The sequence below is a fragment of the Rhinoderma darwinii genome, chromosome 1 (genome assembly GCF_050947455.1).
Source record: "Rhinoderma darwinii isolate aRhiDar2 chromosome 1, aRhiDar2.hap1, whole genome shotgun sequence".
In the NCBI taxonomy this organism is placed as follows: Eukaryota; Metazoa; Chordata; class Amphibia; order Anura; family Rhinodermatidae; genus Rhinoderma; species Rhinoderma darwinii.
Genome location: NC_134687.1, coordinates 350,070,170 through 350,088,067, shown reverse-complemented (window position 1 = coordinate 350,088,067; position 17,898 = coordinate 350,070,170). Strand labels below are relative to the sequence as shown.

General features: G+C 41.9%; 1 long non-coding RNA gene across 2 annotated transcripts in view; it reads right to left on the bottom strand.

Annotated features, from left to right (window-relative positions):
- Nucleotides 1-17,898, bottom strand: part of LOC142742292 (uncharacterized) — an 88,053-nt gene that overhangs the window by 44,603 nt on the left and 25,552 nt on the right. For both annotated transcript variants that reach the window (XR_012881343.1, XR_012881344.1), the window contains exons 2-4: nucleotides 16,376-16,505; nucleotides 14,975-15,040; nucleotides 12,513-12,737 (exon numbers count right to left, since the gene is read on the bottom strand). This is a non-coding gene — a long non-coding RNA (uncharacterized LOC142742292). The remainder of the gene's footprint in view (nucleotides 1-12,512; nucleotides 12,738-14,974; nucleotides 15,041-16,375; nucleotides 16,506-17,898) is intronic.

Below are 17,898 nucleotides of genomic sequence, written 5' to 3'. Positions count from 1 at the left end.
ACGCCTCCGTAGTTGTGGATGGCTACGGATCCGTAGCAGTCAGTAATTGCGGAACTGTTGCTATGTGACGCCAGGGGATTACCCAAGATACCTCCCTGTTTTTTTTTGTTGCAGTTCCATAAATACAGATGCACTACGGACCGTATTTGCGGACAGCATGCCGTATATGCGGATGAGTTACGGATGACTACAGATCTGTATTTGCGGTCAGTAAAAACCATTACGGTCGTATACATGAGTCCTTATGCTGCGGATTTTCCGCAATTAAATACGTTGCTGAAATTAGTTGTATTTTTTAATGGCACCATTTTGGGGTATATATAATTTTTTTATTAACTTTTATTAACTTTTTTGGAGGGAACAGAAAAAAACTCAGCAATTCCACAATTGTTCTATGCGTTTTAAGTTTATGCCGTTCACCGTGCGGCGTAAATAACTTGTTATCTTTATTCTATGGGTCGGTACTATTACGACGATACCACATATGTATAGGTTTTTTTATGTTTTACTACTTTTGCACAACAAAAATACTAAAATTATTTGGACTGCATGCATTACAATTAAAACAATCAACAGTTGAGCTAGGGATAAAGAACCTCACAAATAAACTGACACGGGACACCATAGTAATTCCCTTTAACGTGGGTTGACTCGGGGTTAGCCACAGATTTTATTATTAATTTAAATATTGAATTGTGAACATATTAACATATCTGTTGCTTAGGCAAAAAAAAACGTATGCCGGCCACAAACATGAGTGGACATGTAGGTAAACAACCTTATAAAAACGCATGCTGTGACAAATATACAATACACAAAATTCTCATACAAAGAACCATCAAGTAAAACAGCATGAACTTCGAAGGTAAATCTTAAGGAAATTACTACGTTCACATCACACCTGTCATTTTTTTTAAATATCTTATACACCTACCAACATTGAACTTGCAAAAGCCAAAAGGGAGGGAGATTACGGCCAAAAGAGGAGGAAGAGCGGGAAAGCAACAGTTTTATGTAAAAGGTGGAGGCCCTCTGACCCGCCCCTAAGGCTTATTCAACCAGTGTCACGCAGCCTAGCATTAACCCGCGATTGGCTGGATTTACCACTATAAGGTTAATCCCTAGCCAAAAACTCAGATACATTAACCCCTTAGGGTGCTACAGTCTCAGCCCCTTCGGCTATACGCCTGTGGGTCTACAATTTTTTGATTGTCGTTTTTCAAGAGCCATACATTTTTTATTTTTCTCTTAATGTAGTGATATGGGGGCTTGTTTTTTGCGGGACGAGACGTAGTTTTCATTGGTACTTTTTTGGGGTACATGGGACTTATTGATTAAATTTTATTATTACTTTTTTGGCAGGCAAAGGAATAAAATAGCAATTCCACCATAGGTTATTGCGGGTTTTTTTTTTACCGCGTTCACCTTGTGGTTTAATTTACATGTCAACTTTATTGTTTGGGTCATTACAGTTGCGGCGATACCATATATGTGTTTCTTTTTTACACTTTTACTAAATAAAAACACTTTTTAACCCCTTCCCGACATTTGTCGTATGGATACGTCATGGAAAACCAGTGCTTCACGCATTTTGGCGTATCCATACGACAAATGGATGGCACCAGCTCAGAAGCTGAGTTGGTGCCATCATCGCCGGATGTCAGCAGTGTATAACAGCTCACATCCAGCTATAATGGCGGGGACCAGAATTAGCTTCGATTCCCGCCATTAACCCCTTAAATGCAGCAGTCAAAAGCGATTGCTGCATTTAAGGACTTTGGAGCTCATCGGCACCCCAGCAATGAAATTGGCGGGGGTTCTGGTGGCTGCAATGGCACCCGGAAGCCTAATGCTGGCCTCCCGGTCTGCCTAACACGGAAGCCGTTGAGGCCCCGTCGGCAGGCGGGGCCTGAAAGGCTTCCGTAGCCGACGGCAAGAGGAGCTGAGCCGGCATCATCAGCGGTGGATGTCAGCTGTATGTTACAGCTGACATCCATCTGTAATGGCAGGAACCTGAGCTAGCTCTGAACCCTGCCATTAACCCCTTAGATGCAGTAATCGAAAGCGATCGCTGCATCTTAGAGATTGCTAGCAGATCGGCAGCACTGCCCTGCAATCGCAAGGCTGCCGACTGCTGCTTTGGCAACAGGGGGCCTAACAATGGCCTCCTGCTCTGCAATTACGGAAGCCGATTAGGCCCCGCCGGGAGGCGAAGCCTAATCGGCTTGCTGTCAGTAAATGACTGACAGATCTAATACATTGTACTACATAGGTAGTGAAATGTATTAAAAAAAAATCAGACAGTTGGACGTTCAAGTCCCCTAGTGGAACTTAAGAAAAAGTTAAATAAACGTTTTAAAACATATAATAAAATTTTCAAGTACTAAAATACTATCGCCCTTTTCCCTTATCACCTCCTTTATTATTGAAAAAATAAAATAAACCATACATATTTAGTATCGCCGCAACCATAACACCCTGAACTATTAAAATATTATGTTATTTATACCACACGGTGAACAGCGTAAAAAAAACATGTAAAAACGATACCAGAATTTCTGTTTTTTGGTCACTTTGCCCTACAAATATTGGAATAAAAAGTGATCAAAAAGTCTCATGTATCCAAAAATGGTACCTATAAAAACTATAAGGCTCCAATACGTCAGGAAATAAAAAAATATGCAGTTGTGCAGGCCCAAGGGGAAAATTTCTTCTGTTTCAAGAGGCAAATTATCAAGGCCCTAAAATTAGGGAACCAGGAAGGGGAGGGCCAAAACATATCTGCTGGAAGCGAGGGTTCCCGTATTATACCAGGTCAACACTTCCCAGCAAAATTCCCCAAACTGCAAAGGTGCGGAGTGTGGACCAAAAGGGGGATAAGGAAGGACATTCATAAGTGCGACACTGGCCTGTGCAGAAAGGATTGCTTCACAGCATAACACATATCTATGGACTATTTTATTGTTTTTTTTACCCCATTATTATACCACCTGACTATGCCGCTGATGTACTCTGCCCAGCTTATATGTACCCCCACATTATATACTGAAATATCAGTAAGACTCCAAACAAAACTACTACCAAGCAAAATCCACGCTCCAAAAGCCAAATGGCGATCCCTCCCCTCTGAACCCTACAGCTTGCACTTTTCTTCCACATATATGGTATCGCCATACCCGGCAGAACCCTTTTAACAATTTTTGGGGTGTGTGTCTCCAGTGGCACAAGCTGGGCACGACATATTTGCCACTGAAATGACATATCTAGGGAAAAATCGAAATTTTTACTTTGCACCATCCGCAGCGCAATCATTTATGGAAAATACCTGTGGGTGAAAATGCTCCCTACACCCCTTAATAAATGCCTTGAGGTGTGTAGTTTCGAAAATGGGGTCACTTCTCAGGGATTTCTTTTATTACTTCACATCAGAGCTCTGCAATTGTGAACCAGTACTTTGTAAGTCGCCAAATTAGTCCTCAATTTTACATGCTACTCTTTCACTCCTGAGCCCTGTCAAATGTCCAGGCAAAAGATTAGGGTCACATGTATGGTGATTCTAAAACCGGGAAACACAGCATAATAATTGGAGAGCTGTCTTGTTATGGTGGCACAAGCTGGGCACCACATATTGGCATATCTATGGGAAAAAAAAAATTTTCACTCTGCAACATCGAGTGCACACTAATTTCTGCAATACACCTTTAACACCCATGGCTGCGGACCGTCAGGATTATCACCTCCTGACGGCCACAGCCATGGATCTGTGAAGAGTGAAGCGGAAGTGAGCGCTGGCGTCTGCTGAGGAGGAGATGCGGGCCAGCGCTCACTTCCGCTTCACTCTGCTGTGTCCCGATCTTAAAGGGCCAGCGCGCGCACATGAATTTGATACCCAAATTAGCCCATGAGCACCCGGGACTATAAGAAGGGCCCTGCCACTTCCTGCATTGCCTGAGCGTTGTTGTAGTTTAGATATGTTCGTCTCTGCAAATGGTCCCTTGAGTGTTTTCCAGTTCCCAGTGTCCCCGTTCCTGCTACCTGTATCCTGTGCGATCTCGGTCTAAGTGGCCTTTAGAGTTGGAGTCGTGTTGTGCTGTGTACTACGCCTGGTGTCTGCTGCTGCAAAGGTCACATCCAAGCCCATCTTTGCTACTGTCTGAAGTTACCACAGGTACACCTATCCGAACTATAGACTTTGATTTGTACCCTGTTGGTCAGCTGCTATACCATCAAGGCGGTACGGCCCAGTGGGTCCACGCATCCAACGTGACAACAACTGCGGGGTTAACATGCTCACTATACCCCTAGGTGAATACCTTGAGGGGTGTTTCTAAAATGGGGTCACTTTTGGGGTTTCCACTGTTTTGGTCGCACAGGGGCTTTGCAAATGCGACATAGCGACCAGAAACCATTCCAGCAAAATCTGCACTCTAGAAGGCAAATGCTGCTCCTTCCCTTCTGATCCTTGCCCTGTGCCCAAACAGCAGTTTATGACCACAAATGGGGTATTGCCATACTCGGGAGAAACTGGTTAACAAATGTTGGGGTTCTTTATTTGTTGAGAAAATGAAAGCTTTTGAGCTAAAGCTACAGTGAAGGAAATAAGTATTTGATCCCTTGCTGATTTTGTAAGTTTGCCCACTGTCAAAGACATGAACAGTCTAGAATTTTTAGGCTAGGTTAATTTTACCAGTGAGAGATAGATTATATATAAAAAAAAAAAAAAAGAAAATCACATTGTCAAAATTCTATATATTTATTTGCATTGTGCACACAAGACTTAATACTTAGTGGCAAAACCCTTGTTGGCAAGCACAGCAGTCAGACGTTTTTTGTAGTTGATGATGAGGTTTGCACACGTTAGATGGAATTTTGGCCCACTCCTCTTTGCAGATCATCTGTAAATCATTAAGATTTCGAGGCTGTCGCTTGGCAACTCGGATCTTCAGCTCCCTCCATAAGTTTTCGATGGGATTAAGGTCTGGAGACTGGTTAGGCCACTCCATGACCTTAATGTGCTTCTTTTTGAGCCACTCCTTTGTTGCCTTGGCTGTATGTTTCGGGTCATTGTCGTGCTGGAAGACCCAGCCACGAGCCATTTTTAATGTCCTGGTGGAGGGAAGGAGGTTGTCACTCAGGATTTGACGGTACATGGCTCCATCCATTCTCCCATTGATGCGGTGAAGTAGTCCTGTGCCCTTAGCAGAGAAACACCCCCAAAACATAATGTTTCCACCTCCATGCTTGACAGTGGGGATGGTGTTCTTTGGGTCATAGGCAGCATTACTCTTCCTCCAAACACGGCGAGTAGAGTTAATGCCAAAGAGCTCAATTTCAGTCTCATCTGACCACAGCACCTTCTCCCAATCACTCTCAGAATCATCCAGATGTTCATTTGCAAACTTCAGACGGGCCTGTACATGTACCTTCTTGAGCAGGGGGACCTTGCGGGCACTGCAGGATTTTAATCCATTATGGCGTAATGTGTTACCAATGGTTTTCTTGGTGACTGTGGTCCCAGCTGCCTTGAGATCATTAACAAGTTCCCCCCGTGTAGTTTTCGGCTGAGCTCTCACCTTCCTCAGGATCTTGGATACCCCACGAGGTGAGATTTTGCATGGGGCCCCACATCGATGTCGATTGACAGTCATTTTGTATGTCTTCCATTTTCTTACTATTGCACCAACAGTTGTCTCCTTCTCACCCAGCGTCTTACTTATGGTTTTGTAGCCCATTCCAGCCTTGTGCAGGTCTCTGATCTTCCTTAGAAAGCTCTTTGGTCTTGCCCATGTTGTAGAGGTTAGAGTCAGACTGATTAATTGAGTCTGTGGACAGGAGTCTTTTATACAGGTGACCATTTAAGACAGCTGTCTTTAATGCAGGCACCAAGTTGATTTGGAGAGTGTAACTGGTCTGAAAGAGGCTGAACTCTTAATGGTTGATAGGGGATCAAATACTTATTTCTCTGTGCACAATGCAAATAAATATATATCCTTTTGACAATGTGATTTTCTTTTTTTTTTTTATATATATATATATATATATATATATATATATATATAATCTATCTCTCACTGGTAAAATTAACCTAGCCTAAAAATTCTAGACTGTTCATGTCTTTGACAGTGGGCAAACTTACAAAATCAGCAAGGGATCAAATACTTATTTCCTTCACTGTACATCTTATTGAAGAAAAGGGATTGTTTTTATTTTCATTGCCCAATTCTAATAAATTCTATGAAACACCTGTGAGGTCAAAATTCTCAATACACCCCTAGATGAATTCCTCAAGTGGTTTAGTTTCCTAAATGGAGTAACTTTTTGGGCGTTTTCACTGTTTTGATCCCTCAGGGGCTTTGCAAACGTGTCATGGCCTACGCAAACCATTCCTGTTAAATTTGAGCACCAGAAGCCAAATGGCGCTCTTTCCCTTCTAAGCCCTGCTGTATTCAAACAGCCGTGTATGACCACATGTAAGGTATTGTTTTACATGGGAGAGATTGCTTTACAAATGTTGCAGTGCTTTTTCCCCTTTAGTCCTTGTGGAAATGAGAAAAAATTAGCTAAACCTACATTTTCTTTGAAAAAATGTAAATTTTAATTTTCACGGCCTACTTCCAATAATTTCTGCAATAAACCATGCGCACTATATCCCTAGATAATTTCTTTGGGGGTGTAGTTTCCCAAATGGGGTCACTTTTGGGTGATTTCCACTGTTTTGGCATCGCAAGAGCCCTTCAAACCTGACATGGTGGTGCTTCAGTCAATTAGCACACTAGGGCCACATGTGGGGTATTTCCTAAAACTGCAGAACCTGGGTAATAAATATTGAATTGCATTTCTCTGGTAAAACTTTCTGTTTTCCAAAAAAAATGGATTAAATATGAATTTCCTCAAAAAAAATGAAATTTGTCAATTTCACCTCTACTTTGCTTTAATTCCTGTGAAACATCTAAAGTATTAAGAAACTTTCGAAATGCTGGTTTAAATAATTTGAAGGGTGATGTTTATAAAATGGGATGACTTATTGGGAGTTTATGATATATAAGGCCCTCAAAGCCACTTCACAACTGAACTGGTCCCTGTAAAAATAGTCTTTCTGCAATAAACCATGCTCACTATACCCCTAGATAATTTCTTTGGGGGTGTAGTTTCCCAAATGGGGTCACTTTTGGGTGATTTCCACTGTTTTGGCATCGCAAGAGCCCTTCAAACCTGACATGGTGGTGCTTCAGTCAATTAGCACACTAGGGCCACATGTGGGGTATTTCCTAAAACTGCAGAACCTGGGTAATAAATATTGAATTGCATTTCTCTGGTAAAACTTTCTGTTTTCCCCAAAAAATGGATTAAATATGAATTTCCTCAAAAAAAATGAAATTTGTCAATTTCACCTCTACTTTGCTTTAATTCCTGTGAAACATCTAAAGTATTAAGAAACTTTCGAAATGCTGGTTTAAATAATTTGAAGGGTGATGTTTATAAAATGGGGTGACTTATTGGGAGTTTATGATATATAAGGCCCTCAAAGCCACTTCACAACTGAACTGGTCCCTGTAAAAATAGTCTTTTGAAATCTTCTTGAAAATGTGAGAAACTTCTGCTAAAGTTCTAAGCCTTGTAACGTCCTAGAAAAATAAAAGGATGTTCAAAAAAACGATGCCAATCTAAAGTAGACATATAGGGGATGTTAATTAGCAACAATTTTGTGTGGTATAACTGCCTGACTTACAAGCAGATACGTTTAAATTTAGAAAAAAGCAATTTTTTGCAATATTTTGGTGTTTTTCCCAATTAAATACTGAATGTATCGAGGAAATTTTGCAAGTAACATAAAGTCCAATGTGCCACGAGAAAACAATCTCAAAATCGCTTGGATGGGTTAAAAGCATTTAGAAGTTATTACCACATAAAGTGAAACATGTCAGATTTGAAAAAATGAGGCTCTGTCAGGAAGGTCAAAAGTGGCCAAAGAGGGAAGGGGTTAATGGAAAAAATGGCTTTATTTTTTTTCTAACTGTAATTTTTATTAATAATTTTATTTCACATTTATTAGTTATTTTTTCCCTCTGCGATCTTTTGATCGCAGATATAAGGCTTTGGTATACTTAGGCAAAAATGCTTTGGTATACTGTCAGTGTAAAACTGACAAGCCATCTATTAGGCCATGCCTTTGGCACGGCCATATAGTCATATAGCCAGGGCATACAGCCTTTGTTGGGCCCCCGGCTGCTATGGCATCTCACCGGAGGCCCACCTCTGGCACGGCCTAATAGGCATATAGCCAGGGCAGGCCTGGGGGCCTTTGTTAGGCCCCCAGCTGCCATGGCACCCCATCGGAGGCCCGCGGTCACATTTGCGGGCCAACGATGGGTGACAGATGGAGCTACTTCCCTTTTGTAAACGAAAATGCCGCAGTCGCTATCGACCGCAGCATTTGAGTTAAATGGCCGCGATTGAAGTAAACTTCGATCACTACCATTGGAGCAGGAGCCCGGCTGGCGCCAGACAATCGAGCCCCCTGCTCCAGCCTGCATGGGACACCCATGCAGGAATTAGACTGGGCTGTCGTGAAAAGGCGGCGGCCTAGCCTAAGGCCCCTTAGTGACCGACGTGAAGAGATGTATTGGTGGTCACTAAGGGGTTAATGTAAGTTTCGTATGTGGTTTTGATGACATTATATAGTGCAATATTGCTACTGTTTTTGAAGCATATTTGTGTGTCACTTAATTCTCACAGTGAAGGTATCTGGGATGTGTAGAAATGTTTTAAATGCCTGTATAACAAAATGTTTTGTAAGATTTTAGCAAGGATAATGCAGTTGGAAATATAGGAGCACTGAATCGTAAGAGACGTTGTGGAAAGCCAACGCTGCACACAGACTTCACCCATTGATAAATACGTAGAATCTGTGCTATACAAATTCAATTGGTCCTTTAAGCAGCCATATTCATCTGCTTGCTCAGCAAGACAGAACTAAACGGTAGAGAAGGCAGCAGCCATCACATGCAAGAGCACCATTCCAGAGCTGGCTGTAATTGACTCAAAACACTGCAGCACGTAGAACGCAATCGTTCCAGGCCACTGAAGCAGATAATAGGTTTTGGTTAGGATCAACATCATCTTAGACTATGGACAACAGACACTTTATCCACCTAGCAAGTAGAGCAGCTGAATGCCTGTAATATTATTTTTACCCCATCTTGTCCCAGGTGCGCTCAGCCTTCTTGTTTCCTCTAGAGATGAAGGTGAACACTATATATAACACAATCTTACAGTCCTTACCAAAGTATATATTAGTTTACCACAGCTAATGCGACATGCTGCTTGCTTGAATTAGCTTGTTCAGCCAAGTGTGCCAAGCTTATAAAGCAGCAAATACTGTGTACTGATCACTTATTACATTTTTGTGAACATAGAGCTAAGTTGTTTTTGTTTTTTTTGTGTCTAATAACTAGTTACAATAGGAGATAACTACATTTACAAATAAAAGACATTTATTCTTGATCTCTATTGTAGTTTATTATTAGACAATGAAACAGTTTTTTAACTTTTGGCTTTTTACCACTGAGATTACTACCCCAGGCCAGTGGCATAGATATAGTAAGTGCAGAGGTTGCAGTACCTACTCAGCCCTGGTTCCAGAGATAGCATAAAGACCCTTTTGTCGGGGAAAGAAGTACTATAAATGCTATAATTCTTTTCCAGTCCTGATAATGATTTTGAACATGAGCCCAGAAGCTTCAAGCTTTGCCTCTGTCCCAAGCACTATGATATGGACTTATTTTAGTCACACAAACCCTTAGCTAGTCTGGTGCCATGCAGTACTTGCTGGAACTCTTGCTGACAGGAGCACTTATTGCTCAAGACCAGGGGTCCCTGTGATGCCGTTCTGTGCAGCCCCCAACCATTGTTGTAGCGGTGGTCTGTTTCTCAATAATTCAGAAAGACACAGCTGTAAAAAGACTGCCACATCCTTTCGATGCAGAAAACTGTGCCATCGGACGGCAGCTCAATTCTCTCTCTGCCCTGCACTAATCATAGAGATCAGTGCAGGTCTTGTAAGATACATGTCAGTGCTCTCTGGTGGATGCTCAAATATATCTTCTCTGTCAGAAAGAAGAGAGCAATGAGCAGCACAAAAGCAGGGACAGGTAAGTACTAATGGAGGGCACTGTGTGGCTGGCTCTGTTATGGGGGCACTGTGCATCTGACACATGAGGCACAGTGTAGCTGGAATGCGTGGTCTCCTTGTAGTGGCGGATTAAGTCTACCATAGGTTATAAACTAAAAAAGGATACTTTGTCTCATATCAATATACTATATAGAAATTGCCGTATTAAATGCACTGGGAACTAGAACAAATACAATAGCCTACAACGTTTCACTGATTGCCACATATAAATAAGAATGAATGCCAATGTAGCAAAATATAAATACTTTATTATTAATTTTATAATCTGTTGTACAAACCATTTAAAAGCACCCAATTAAAACGTAATATGCACAAATTGCAGAAAAACAGGACAGGGCAAAGCAGTAGTTTACACAATCACTGATACATATACATACATGGTGCAACAATCAACAGCAGAAATTGCTATATTGGCAAAAACGCCAGAATACTACATAAGGCTACCTCCATGAAAACAAGTAAGTCCTCAATACTGATTTATATCAATAGCGATTTTGGAAATCAGATCCCAACCTAGTCCCAATCAGCTATAAGGGCTCAATAGAACTTGGGTTAAATAAAGCCCTAATAAAGCCAAAACCATTGTCTTTGTGACAAACATACAAAAGACCACTTTAAACTTGTACTTGGTCACCACGCTTAGGATCCACACACAAGTAATGTCTCAGTCAAAATAGCTTCAGTAAGTATGCAAAACACATCTTTTAAAAATCCTATAGACTATTCATCAGTGGGATATGACAATGCAAACTATCTATACTTGTGGCAAGGGACTGGAATATATTTTAAGGGTGCACATCATAAAAGAAAATCAAGTAATGCATATCTTAATTTTGCTCAAGATAAGTCTGGAATTCATCAATGAAGTGATTATAGTATTAAGGTGGTCTTACACAGACTGTTCTGGGCCGTGTAAACGAGTGCCGATCAACGATACGTTGATCGGCGCTCGTATGCTCCTTTCGAAAGGAACTAGTATGGGGAGGAGCGCTCGTTACTACAATCGCTTGTCCCCATACATTTCTATCACGTCGGCAGCGCAGGGAGTGAAGAGCCCTTTTGCCGCTATAACAGCCTCCTCTCTTCTGGGAAGGCTTTCTACAAGATCTTGGAGTGTGTCTGTGGGAATTTTTGCCCACTCATCTAGAAGAGCATTTGTGAGGTCAGACAATTCAATCCAAGGGTGTTCTATGGGGTTGAGGTCAGAAATCTGTGCAGGTCACTCGGGTTCCTCCACACCAACCTCATGAAAACATGTCCTTAGGGACCTTGCTTTGGGCACAGTCAAACTGGAACAGGAAGGGGCCTTCCCCAATCTCTTCCCACAAAGTTGGAAGCATAATATTTTCGGAAATGACTTTGTATATTGTAGCATTAGCAATACCCTTCAATGCACATAAGAGGCCTAGGCCAAAACCCTGAAAAACAACTCCAGACCATTATCCCTTCCTCACCAAATTTTACAGTAGGCAGTATGCATTCACTAAGTAGCATTCTCCTGCCATCCGTCAAAACCAGATTTGTCCATCAGACTGCCAGATAGTGAAACATGACTCATCACTTTTTGAGAACATGTTTCCACTGCTCTAGATTCGTGTGGCTGCGTGGTTTACAATACTCCACCAGACGTTTGACATTGTACATGGGGATCTCTTAGACTTGTATGCAGCTGCTCAACTATACGTTGCACATTTCCTCTCATTTAAAAAAAAGTATCCAGCGCAGTAAAAAATTTTTTGCTTGATGCCTCTGTATGGAATATAGTAGTGTACTACGCTATCCCATACAGTTGAAAAAAATATATACCCATATATACCAAGCCCAACGAATGCCAAAAATAAACTCTTTTGGCATCTGTCGGCTGAATGGGCCCTATGGATACATTCAGCGAATGAGCGGGGTGCTTTCCCTGTGCATTTGCCAAACATGTGAATACACCCGAAACCTAGCATAAACGGCTGACAAAAGATAGACTCTGAGAATTTAGCAATGCCATAGGATTCTTCAGGACCTTAGGCAACCTGCTAATATTTGTCACTTTTTGGGATTTCTTCACTGTATAATTACAGTTATGAAACTTTCTAAACTACAATGTGGCAGATTTACTAATATGGTCTAAACTTTAGCCAGTCTAAACCTAGACTAGGCAGTCAGAAGATGCACCAAATTTATCAAAATGGTACATGCTCTATGATAAATTAGTTGCATCTCGCTACTTTCACGATCACGGCGTATGTGGACCCATTAGCCGTAGCGGAGAGGCAGCTGGCCAAGTCACAGTCTATGCAAAAGTCTATACAAGTTCGTAACACAAGGGTACCTGAAATAGTCCAGGTGGTGGCAGTGGCTCTGGCACGGATGGTAGTAGGTGCAGCAGGTTGCACCAGACGTGGCAGTTGACAGCAGTTGCAGTAGGTTGCGCCAGATGCGGCGGATGACAACGGGTGCAGTAGGTTGCACCAGACGTGGCAGATGACAACGGGTGCAGTAGGTTGCGCCAGACGTGTCGGAGGGCAACGGGTGTAGTAGGACACGACTCCAATCACTAAACATGTACAAATATATAAAGGATACAGGTAGCAGGGCATGGGAACACTGAAAATGGGACAACACTAAGGAACTATTTGCAAGACTAACATGGGAATTACAAATAATGCTCAGGCAAGGATCAGAAGGGCAGGGCCCTTTTCATAGTTCAGGGTGTTCTAGGAATAATTAATTATTTACATGTGCGCGCTTGCCCCATTAAGGCTGGGAGCCAGCGCGCGCGCCCTCTAGTGAGCACTATGGGACAGAACGGACGCATGTGTCGACATCTCTGGGGAGGGAGACGCCGGCAGGAAGAGGAAGATCTGCGGGAGGCAGGTAAGTGGAGGTCGCGGTCCGTGACCGCGGCCATATCAGCTACACATGTAAGATACTTTTCTCTTCCTTATAACACCTCATGGTTGGCTTAGTTTACACCAGGTTTTTGCAGACAAATTGTGGTGCTATTTTGGCGTGTAGCTGTGCATTTAAGCCACGCCCCTTCTTGAGCGCAGCACAAAAAGTGTGTAAAACTGTAAATAAATGTGGCACACAGCATGTTTGACAGAATTTTGGCTCAATTTGATGCAGAATTCTGTTGCATTTTGAATAGTAAAGCTGCCCCAATGGTTTCAGTTCCTTGTCATATTCAAGATTTCTACCTGTTGTTGGTAAATGGAAACAAGTTTTCTCTAGTACGTACCATTAATCTGAACTAATCAAGGCTCAAATTAAATAATTGATAAAATCTTGTTATATTTCAGTGAATTCTGCCCAGGTTAATTCAATTCAGTACTCTAGTGGCAAACATAGGAATACACAAATTCCTCATGGTTTTAATAACCCAAATTAGGCTTTGATTACACTTGCGTTCAGGGTTTCCATCAACCTTTTTGACAGTTTTGATGGTAGGAATAGCGAAATCTGCAGCACTTTTCTAGCTGTCACAAATATCAGGATCCCTGGCTGACCCCGTAAAAGTCAAAGGGATCAGTAGGGATTTGCCATTATCCATTTGAATAATGTATCGGTATTAGCTGTCACGGTTTCATTGTAAATGTGCAGAGAAAAGTAAAATAGGCCGCTTGGCTATAATGGATTTTACTAGTGGCTTGGTTGACTGAATGAGGCAAGGCTGGAATATGTTGCCTTGAAAAGAAAAAGTGGTTTATCTGTATGTTAAAGAGACTCTCACCACATTATAAGTGCCCTATCGCCTATATAAGGAGATCGGCGCTGTAATGTAGGTGACAGTAATGCTTTTTATTTTGAAAAACTATCTATTTTAAACCACTTTATGAGCGATTTTTAGCTTGAGCGTTGTACAGAGGAGTGTATGACGCCGACCAATGAGCGTCATGCACCTCTCTCCATTCATTTACACTGCACTAGCGATATAGTTATATCGCTATATGCAGCTTCATACACACACTATAACATTACTGTAGTGTCCTGATAATGAATATACATCACTACCAGCCTGGACATGATGTTTATTCAGAATCCTGACACTTCTGAATCTTTTCTGTGAGATTCCAACAAGGCAAGCGTAATCTCGTTTGAAATGACAGGTTACATCGTAATCTCGCGAGATTACGCTTGCCTTGCTGGAATCTCACAGAAAAGATTCAGAAGTGGTCAGGATTCTGAATAAACATCACGTCCAGGCTGGTAGTGATGTATATTCATTATCAGGACACTACAGTAATGTTATAGTGTGTGTATGAAGCTGCACATAGCGATATAACTATATCGCTAGTGAAGTGTAAATGAATGGAGAGAAGTGCATGACGCTGATTGGTCAGCATCATACACTCCTCTGTACAACGCCCACTTGGTCTAAAGTAAAACACGCCTACTTGGGCATTAAGAAACTCATTAGCATAAAGCTAAAAATCGCTCATAAAGTGGTTTAAAATAGATCGTTTTTCAAAATAAAAAGCATTACTGTCACCTACATTATAGCACCAATCTCCTTATATAGGAGATAGGGCACTTATAATGTGGTGACAGAGCCTCTTTAAATATATAGATTGTAAACTATGAAGCTAAACTACTTTCGAGAGCTTCAAGCCAACAAAGCATTTCTGGCCTGTTGTCAAGCTTTATCTCAACAAGATGAAAGCATTATAATTCATCATGATGAAAAACTAAAGATTATCATTACATGACACAGAAGTCATAAATAAACATCACAAAGCGTCTTTATGTGGTGATATTTTTCCTCAAGGCTTTACATGACAATCACATGCTTACCCTTGACATATCTGACATACATTAATGCATGTGCATGTCAGTCTTGGCTCATGTGCAATGCTGATCCTGCCAATTTAATAATATAAAAGAGTAATTAATTCTATAGAATCCTTAATCATGAAACTCATTTTTAAGATATAAGCCTAAGCATATATATGGGACGAAAGCCATAACTGACCTGAACTTATTTATATGGTTGTCAATCCCCTCCCACCCCCAATTTACTTGGCCATTACTCAGAAAGACCAGCATCACATCCGAAAAATACAAACTGAATATTCTGTCCATTTATTTATTTATTTGCACAGTTGTTATAATAATCCCACCAGAGATGGTTCCGTTATTAGCGAATATAACTTGTAAATCCAGAAGGCCATTTTATATTGATGACTATTTAAAGGAACAGTGTCACCACAATTTTTTTTTTAATATGTTAAAGATGTTAGTGCTTTATTAAAAACGTTTGGATTAATTTGTGTGTTTGTGTGTTACTTTTTCTTATTTTTACACTTTTTCTTCCCTATGGGGGCTGCCATTTTTTTTTCCATTTCTGTATGTGTCGATTAACGACACATACAGACATGGAATACGGCAGCTCCAGTCCCATAGGGACTGCGAACGGGGCCCGTTCCATCCACTAACATGTACGCCGCTGTGTGGGAACGGCGCATGCGCCGCTCCCACACAGTTCAATTTGAAATGCGCGCCGTCCGGCGCCATTTTCCTGTGGACCGGAAGTCGCGGCCGGACAGTAAGATTACTACTTCCGGTCGCGGCTTCCGGACTTGTGCACATGGAACAGCGGCAGCAGACGGAGCGGATGGACCGGAGGGAGCGGCGGCGACTGGAGCAGGTAAGGGATTTCTATGTATGTTTGTGTTTCAGTGTGTTTTACTAGTGTATGTAAACCTTCTACACTGTGTGTTCGCTCAAAAAATGGCGACACACAGTGTAGGAGGTTAGACCGTTCAAACCCCTCGTTTCTCCCGGCACTAGCCAGGATAAAGGAGGGGGGGATGCTGAGAGCTCACTAGAGCGAGGGCTTTTTACCCAATTTTGCAGCATAAAGCAATGTGGTTTCTTTACCACATGCAATGCTGCAATTTTGGGAATGGCTCCATCTAGTGACCAGCAATGGGAAATATTATAAATTAGAATCCAATTGAATCCAATTTATAATATTTCCTGACTCGTGAAAAAAAAAAAAAAATTAGAACAATGTTTAATCACCTATACACTAATTGTTTAACTAAAAAAAAAAAAACATGTTTTGCTGGCAACACATTCCCTTTAATGTTTGTGGAAACAGGTTATTTTTCATTGCTCTGTGTATATACTTGCACAGTGGATCTTGAAAGGGTACAATGAATAGCGATTGTAAAGTAAAAATATCCTACTCACCCCTATTGTCTTAATGTAAATAACAGCACCATTGTCTTGGCTGAAGCTGGTGTATGCTTTAGATATGATAGCTGCAACTTGTACGCTTCACTTTTATTTCCTCTGTTGCTTGTATTGTATTGTAGCTTGACTGTGAATAAATGGAAGAGAGAGCATAGGAGCAGAGACTGGGAAGCAGATACGAGTAAAAGGACCAGGACCAGAAATTTTCCATTAAGAAGCTGTGCAGGTAACCGTTCAGGTCTGCACTGCCAGGAGATGTGTGCCCTTTTGAATACATAGCAGATTCCTGGCATTATCTTCTGATAGTTCTGAAACTTTCACTATGTAGCAAAGTCAGACCATTATAACAATTGGACCTATGGGGAACATATTAAAGAGGCTCTGTCACCACATTATAAGTGGCCTATCTTCTACATAATGTGATCGGCGCTGTAATGTAGATTACAGCAGTGTTTTTTATTTAGAAAAACAATCATTTTTGACGGAGTTATGACCTATTTTAGCTTTATGCTAATGACTTTCTTAATGGACAACTAGGCGTGTTTTACTTTTTGACCAAGTGGGCATTGTGGAAAGAAGTGTATGACGCTGACCAATCAGTGTCATACACTTCTCCCCTTGATTTACACAGCACATAGTGATCTTACTAGATCACTATGTGCAGCCACATACACACACACTAACTGTCGCGGCGCAGGGTATGGACCCACTGGGCCGTACCACGTAGCGGGTTAGCAGCTGGCCAACGAGGTACAAAACAATGTCTATAGTCCAGAATGAGTACCTGAGGCAATGTAGACAGTAGCGGAGGCACGACTTGACTTTCACTGTAGAAGGCTAGTAGATGCAGCGGAAGACACGACTTGACTCTCACTGTAGCTGGCACAGTAGATGCAGCGGAAGACACGACTTGACTCTCTCTGTAGATACGATAGCACGGGATACAGGGTACAGGCAGCAGGAACGGGTAACACTGGGAACTGGAAAACACTGGGAGACAATTTGCAAGACAAACTTAAGGTAGACAACAATGCTCAGGCAAGGATCAAGTGGGCAGAGCCCTTTTTATAGTCCAGCAGCACTCTGAGTGATGACAGCAGGACGCGTACTGGCCGTTTAAGGCCGTGCACGAGCTGGGTCGCGTGCACGCCCTGCGGAAAACAGTCCCAGGACCCGGAAGTGAGTGCTAGCATCTCCCTGGAGGGAGATTTCGCCGAGAAGACAGATGTCCATGGCCGGGGCTGTCAGAGGGTAAGTCTGAGCGACAGCCCTCAGACATAGGCGTTACACTAACGTTTCTGAAGTGTCCTGAGAGTTAATAGACATCGCTTCCAGCCAGGACGCGATGTCTATTCAGAATCCTGACACTTCGGTAACGTTTGTGTGGGATTTAGAGCACAGCAAGCGTAATCTCGATGTGCTGTGCTGTAAGTCACACACAAACGTTACTGAAGTGTTGGGATTGTGAATAGACATCACGTCCTGGCTGGAGGTGATGTCTATTAACTCTCAGGACACTT